The following is a 6,435-nucleotide window of genomic DNA, read 5'->3' as shown; positions in this document are numbered from 1 at the left end:
CCACCCTTCCTACGGGGATTAAACGACTTCAACGCCCATTTTTAGAGCGCCGCTCTTAGACGCCCGTTCCTGTGCCGAGCGTCGGCGTTGTGCCTCTTAACCGAGCGAACGAGCGCAGCGAAGGACGAAGGCGAACGCGGAGCGCAGTGGGAGATGAAAGACGGCGATAGCGAAGAGAGCGCCGGGAGGAAAGTGGAAGAGGAGGCTGCAGCGGAACCATTGAGGCGGAAAGCAGAGGGTATGGCGAAAGCGTTAGAAGAAAAGCGTAATGCCGCGCAAGACGGGCTTTGCCGCCACGAGATGGCGCCAGAGAAGCGCTGCATGAACGGAGGTCTGTCTGCGGCGGCTGCTGTGAATCGCGTCCACGCGTCACCCACGCGCTGCCTCTCGCGATTTGCCGATTAGCGAGGCGGTCGCGCCACACTTCGCTCTGTTTGGAACATGCCACACGACAGATTGTCCGCGCCAGCCAATATATCGCGAAATAAAAACACGTATAGAGCTGCGCTCAAATTTCGCATTAGGGAGTATCGTAATCGGTGGTGAATTTTTTTCTGTAGTAAATAACAAGCTTTGTTACACGACAGTTCGAAAATCATTATCGCAAGATACCCGAATGCACCTCTTCTAGTTATCGGTGATCTTCAATTCCCTGATATTTAATGGAACAGCAGTTGCGGTACCGTCTCTTTGCATACATCTGAAATCTCGGATTTCTGAAATCTCGGATCTCGGATTTTGTTAATCTTTGTTATGATTTGAGCTTGATTCAATTATTTAAGAACCTACGCGAACTATTGCCACTTCATCAAACCTGCTAGATTTTGTCCATATATCAACGCCCGTGTGCTGGCGTTGTAGTACACGTTAAAGAAACCCAGGTGGTCAAAATTATTCCGGATCCCTCCACTACGGCGGGCCGCAAAATCAGAACTGGTTTTGGCACGTAAAACCCCAGAAAGAAGAACAGATGGGTTCTCACCATTTACATACATATTTGCCCGGACTAAGAGATCCCTGCATCCTTCATATTCTTTGCAACTTCCCATTTGAGCGAGCACCACAGCACAGTAAAATGAGAAGAGATTATGCTAAAGCGAACCACGCCGCCATTAGCGTCTCATTTTGCGAATTCTACTGAGTTTATTTTGCACGATTCATATAGCAAACCGTACATGTGCATATTTCTGCCTCTGTGCAACGTTCGTTCTACCTTTAGTTCTCCGTGGTTTACAGCCTTGCTCAGCTATCTTCGAAACAAGAAAAAAAAAAAAAACGAATTTACAGAAGAGCATTGCCAAGTGATAAGTCGAACGGCGGCAGCTTATCACAAGTGTGTCTCGGAGTACAAGCATGAGCTGGAAGCGGCCAAGCGCACTTTTTCCTTCTAACACGCTTCCTGTGTTGCTCCGAATAAGCCGAAAACGTTTTTGGAAGTGGTCAAAGGTCAAAATAATGAAGATTTCAACATTTTTACGAAATAGGAAACGTCATACCATCTGATATGTGCTGTAATGCCCTGCAGAATTATACTTAAGCTATCGTTTTTCGATGACAAGTCTTCTGCTTCGCCTGTAATTTAGAACCACTTGATTCCATCTATCGATTCCATCATCATTGACTGGGTTGGAATAACAAAGCTCATTAAGAGCTTAGAGATCTGCATCTGGTACTGATGGAATTACTGCAAAGTTTTTGAAATTCACAGTAAATTACTCTCTATCATTTTATCAAGACTTTTCGTGCAGTATTTAGAGTTTGGTGTAATTTCCAGCGACTGAAAAGCGGGGAAGGTGGTTTCTATTCCAAAGGATGTAATCCTTTGCGTCCTATCTACTACAGACCTATTACACTCACCAGCAACCCCTGCAAGCTACTAGAGCACATTATTTATTCTAATCTCGAAGTTTTTCTTCAATCAAACAACATCAGTGAATATAAACATAGTTTCCAAAAACACTTTTCGCATAACTACTCATGTTTACTAATGCCTTGTTCTCCATTCTTGCCCGTGGCTCTTGCATTGATTTTTTTGCATTTCTAAAAAGGTTTTGATACATGCAGTATGTGGTACTGTGGGCCTACTCTGTGCCCTTAAGCAACCTTAATACTGACTCCAGCTTGCTTACCTGAATTGAATGCTTTCTCCGCAATCGAACACAGTCTGTTACCAATACCGTTTCATCAATCTGTCTTGTATCTTCTGGCATGCCGCAAGGCTCTGTCCTTGGGCCTTTGTTCTTTCTTATTTATATTGATGATCTATACCGAACAACCTGACATCTAACATTAGGCTTCTTGCTGATGACTGTGTGATTTGTCGTGAAATAATCTAACCCCGGTGATTCCCTCCCACTTCAGGCAGATCTTGACGTCTTCTTGTGGTGCAATCACTCATTAGTGAAACTATAGGTAAACAAATTGAAATTGATAACATCTTCAGGTCATAGCGCTTTTTGTACGTCTTAACTATAAAATTAACAACTCCAGTTTTTTCTTCTGTGACGTAGTATAATATTTAGATATTAGGTAGTCACATTATTGATAATCTATCATGGCAAACTCACATCTATTGCGTGATTAATGCTGCTAACCGAACACTTGGCTCTCGCCCTCCCACTTCCCTCAAACTCCGGCGGATGCTGCGTATGGCGCGGCCCCTATTTTGAAAGCGATCTGCGATGGGGACAGAGGGCACCGAGTGCTGATAGCTTCGTGTGCGCGGAGCCGCTTAATTCGCGTTGAAGCGAGAGGCAGCACGAAGGTTCCTTGGCTCGCTGCTGCCGCCGCGCTTCCTCACGCCAGCGTTTCGGCAGCGAGTTTCCGCGCTCATCGAGTGAGATGTGTTCCTGTTTGCTTGTGCGCGCGTTACACCACGTTTGTTAATTTAGTTTATAAACGAATGCTTACAAGTTTAAACCACCGACAAAACTGCTCTCCTTACTTCGTATAGCTGTCTACTAATTCGCTATCGCAATCGATGCTTCGCATTTCGGGCGAAACTGCAACTTTTGTTTGTATCGGGTTATTACCGCAATGCCAGCATATATCAGCCATTAAAACTTGCCTTGATCTCCCAGACCTATCATCCAGAAGGAAACTCACCCGTTTGTGCCTGTTTCATAACATATACTTGACAAATCCTGAATTAAACCGTGATCTCTCTATACCACCTCTTTACTTCTCCTCGCGAATGGACCACAACCTCAAGGTGCCGAACAGACCTTTTCTGCCACTCATTCTTGCCGAAGACAGCGTCACAATGGAACCACCTCCCTCGGACGCCAGCATTTCTAATCATTCACCTTTTCAACTGCCCTATCCAGCATTGTATAAACACAGGCGCAAACCACTCCCCTCAGTAACGCCATTAGGAGTATTTTGAATAAATAAATAACTATAGTGATTTTACATTAATAAATAATTTAATCAATCAACACTTATCGTTGGCAGCGCTGTGGTAGCTATTGAACGCTGTATCGCTGTATATTGCGTCTATGAAGACAGGAGCGCCCCTCTATATTATTATTATTATTATTATTATTATTATTATTATTATTATTATTATTATTATTATTATTATTATTATTGCTACTACTACTTCTTGCACAGGTGTGCCTGCTATGCAGCCGTGAACCACAACATACATCAGATGTTGAAATTACAGCAGAGTCGCCGCCTGGCGGGCCCTGGCTGAACCCTGGCTGCGCTGCGCGTCGTCTGCTAAGCACTACGTGTTTACATTTGCGTGTACGGCGTGAAAGGCTGCTCCTTCCGCGGCCGTAGCACATATATAAATGCTGCATGTCTGCATTTTGGACAGTGTACAAAACATTTAGCGTTCGTTGCCCTGTGGTAAGATCAATCAATACCAGTGTCGAGCGCGCGATGTGAATGTCGCACCTTCCGCTCGCCACAATCATATCAATTTTATTATCGCTTTGTGTTTCGAGAACATCACAAAAAACATTTTGTGTTGTTGCGCGAGACGAGTGGTAGCAGCGAAACGTTGAGTACTGCGCTTTAGTGACTTGTCACGATTTGTTGATCACTCCGCATTCTATGTATACCACGAGAGATGAACGGGGTGGTGTGAACATCACTCAGCAGTAGAAAAAAAAAATGTGGGCAGCTTGCACTAGTGGTGCAAGGCTGAAGTAAACAGCGGAGCTGGTGATCGGCCTAGCTTTTTCCATGTTTTACTAGGCTTGGGTAGGTTTTGCTAGGAAATGCTAAGTGCTGCCAGGTACGGTATTCCGAATCGGCTCGCTGCCGACGCGCAGATTCTCGCTTGGCCGCGCGGCGCGCTTCAAGGTGAGCGGCTTCTTCTTCGGGTGTCCGAATCTTCTTTGGTCGTCCCATGTCAAGGCTACATGTGCTTGCCCCAGAGTCAACTAGAGTTCTGCCGCCGTCGCGGCGGTTCCGAGCTTTATCTCCCCGGTGACGTCACGGCCGAGCTGCGCTCCACACTTGCCGGGGCGTGGCTGGTCGAAACCTGCCGATCCAACACCAGAGGTGCCGGCTGCAGTCACGGACATCTCGGCGTGAACGCGAGGAAACGGGGAAACGCGGATGGCGTCGGCAGCAGCTCTGCGCGTTGCCTTGTTGGTGCTGCTACAATTTATTTCTCTCTCTCTCGCTCTCATTTTCTCTTTCTCTTCCCGAGCATAGCGCGCTCCGGCGCATGCTCTACTTCCCTCTCCTTAAGTTCCATGTCAAGGCAAGATGTGCACGGCACAGAGAGGAGGCAAAGCACACGCCGCTTCGCGAGGTGGTTGCTAGGTAACCCGCAGTGACGTCTTCGCTAGACGAGTTTTTGCGAACGCGACGCGGGGAAACGAACATAGTCGTAAGCGTGCACGCATATCATGTCGCGTCATACACTTTATATTAATATAACTGCATTATGATAATTGCGATAACTGCATGACTATCGCTTAGGGGTTAGCGACCAGAGATGTTCTTTTAATATCTGTTTCGGATGTCACAACGACGAATCAATCTCGCCTCACAATTAAATCGTGTACTTCTGTACTTTGATTCGCTGCTGCAAAAGGAAAGCTAAAATAGGCTATTATGCGAAAATAATGTGTGACACAGCAGTGTGTAGACGGAGGACGCCATAACACTGAGTTGAAAGGCGGATATTATAATTCCCTTTCGCTCTCCGTTGTAATGTTGCTAGCTTGATGCAAGACATTGGCCACTATTAGCTGAAAGAAAACCACCTAACGATTTGAGCTCCTTAAATCATTACAACTTTGTCACATCACTGTTGTGCGCGTAACCGTGCAAGGGCGATAAAAATGATGTCATCTGAAGCAACCTGATGATCCTACTAACGTGATGTCATCACAGGCTCCTAGCTTGCCTAAGTTAATGCATTAACTGTTTGCCATTCTCCAGCGTTTAAAAAAAAGAAAAAGAAAAGGGGGCTGTAGAGTGCGTATCAATTGGTGACGCAGAGTGCGCATTAAGTTATACTTTACCTTCGCTGTACAGGAATACATACTTTCTTAAACCAGTACAAGATTCCCAGAGAATGCGGCATTCATAACTGGCGCAACAATATTAATAGAGTAGGTGGAACGCAAGCGAAACACACACAAAAAGCCCCGAGAAGGTTCCAAAACAGAGGCCATGTGGCTAAGTGCCAGTCCCTCGTTGAATGACAGTTTGCGCTTCTTTCAAGTAAATATAAACGTTGTGCGCATTTTGTGCAAAAAATGTGGCCTTTAGAGGGCAATATAAGATATATCACTGCAGTTAGCGCGTTTCATTACAAGAAAATCGGGCCAAATTGTTCAGAGCGAAGCGCCACTGCGTACATTTCAATGCGTTCCGTCGAACTCCACTAACGCGGCGACGGTGCTGCCACCTATAGTTCGTTCTCGTGGCGAATAGTACGGAAGAGAGAAGGTATGTCGTGTTATCGCGTTCCGACGCCTGTTGTGTTGGGCTGCTCTACAATGAATATGGCATCTCGTCTTCCTCAACGTTACCTCAATTGGGGATGTTTTTGCAAAACACTTATCAGAGTGACGAAAATTTCCCGTTGAATTCTGTGTAATCTGACTTAGAAGCGGGGCGCGTCCTGACCGCATCAGTAAGACGGAATATTTTTAGCAAGACGGCCTTGCCAAAACTTATCAAAGTGGACGCCTTAGTCTTCTTCTGTATCTTTGGTAGAACGGCTTAGTTCATATGATATGCCTCTCTCAAGCCGGCTCAATTTCCGCGTTAGGCTCCCTGTGTGATGTTGTAGTCATTTCCCGTGTCAGGTGTGCGTGCACAAGTTTGTTTCGAGGAACTAATGTGAGTTGACAGCTACCTAACGGTACAAAACATATGTGAGGAACGCCTTTAACGACTTGGCGACTCTCGTACGCGTCACAACATTAATCCCTATCTTTGTTATTCTTGTGCCATGCCCTT

The sequence above is a fragment of the Dermacentor silvarum genome, chromosome 6 (genome assembly GCF_013339745.2).
Source record: "Dermacentor silvarum isolate Dsil-2018 chromosome 6, BIME_Dsil_1.4, whole genome shotgun sequence".
Classification (NCBI taxonomy): Eukaryota; Metazoa; Arthropoda; class Arachnida; order Ixodida; family Ixodidae; genus Dermacentor; species Dermacentor silvarum.
This window is presented reverse-complemented; position numbering follows the sequence as displayed.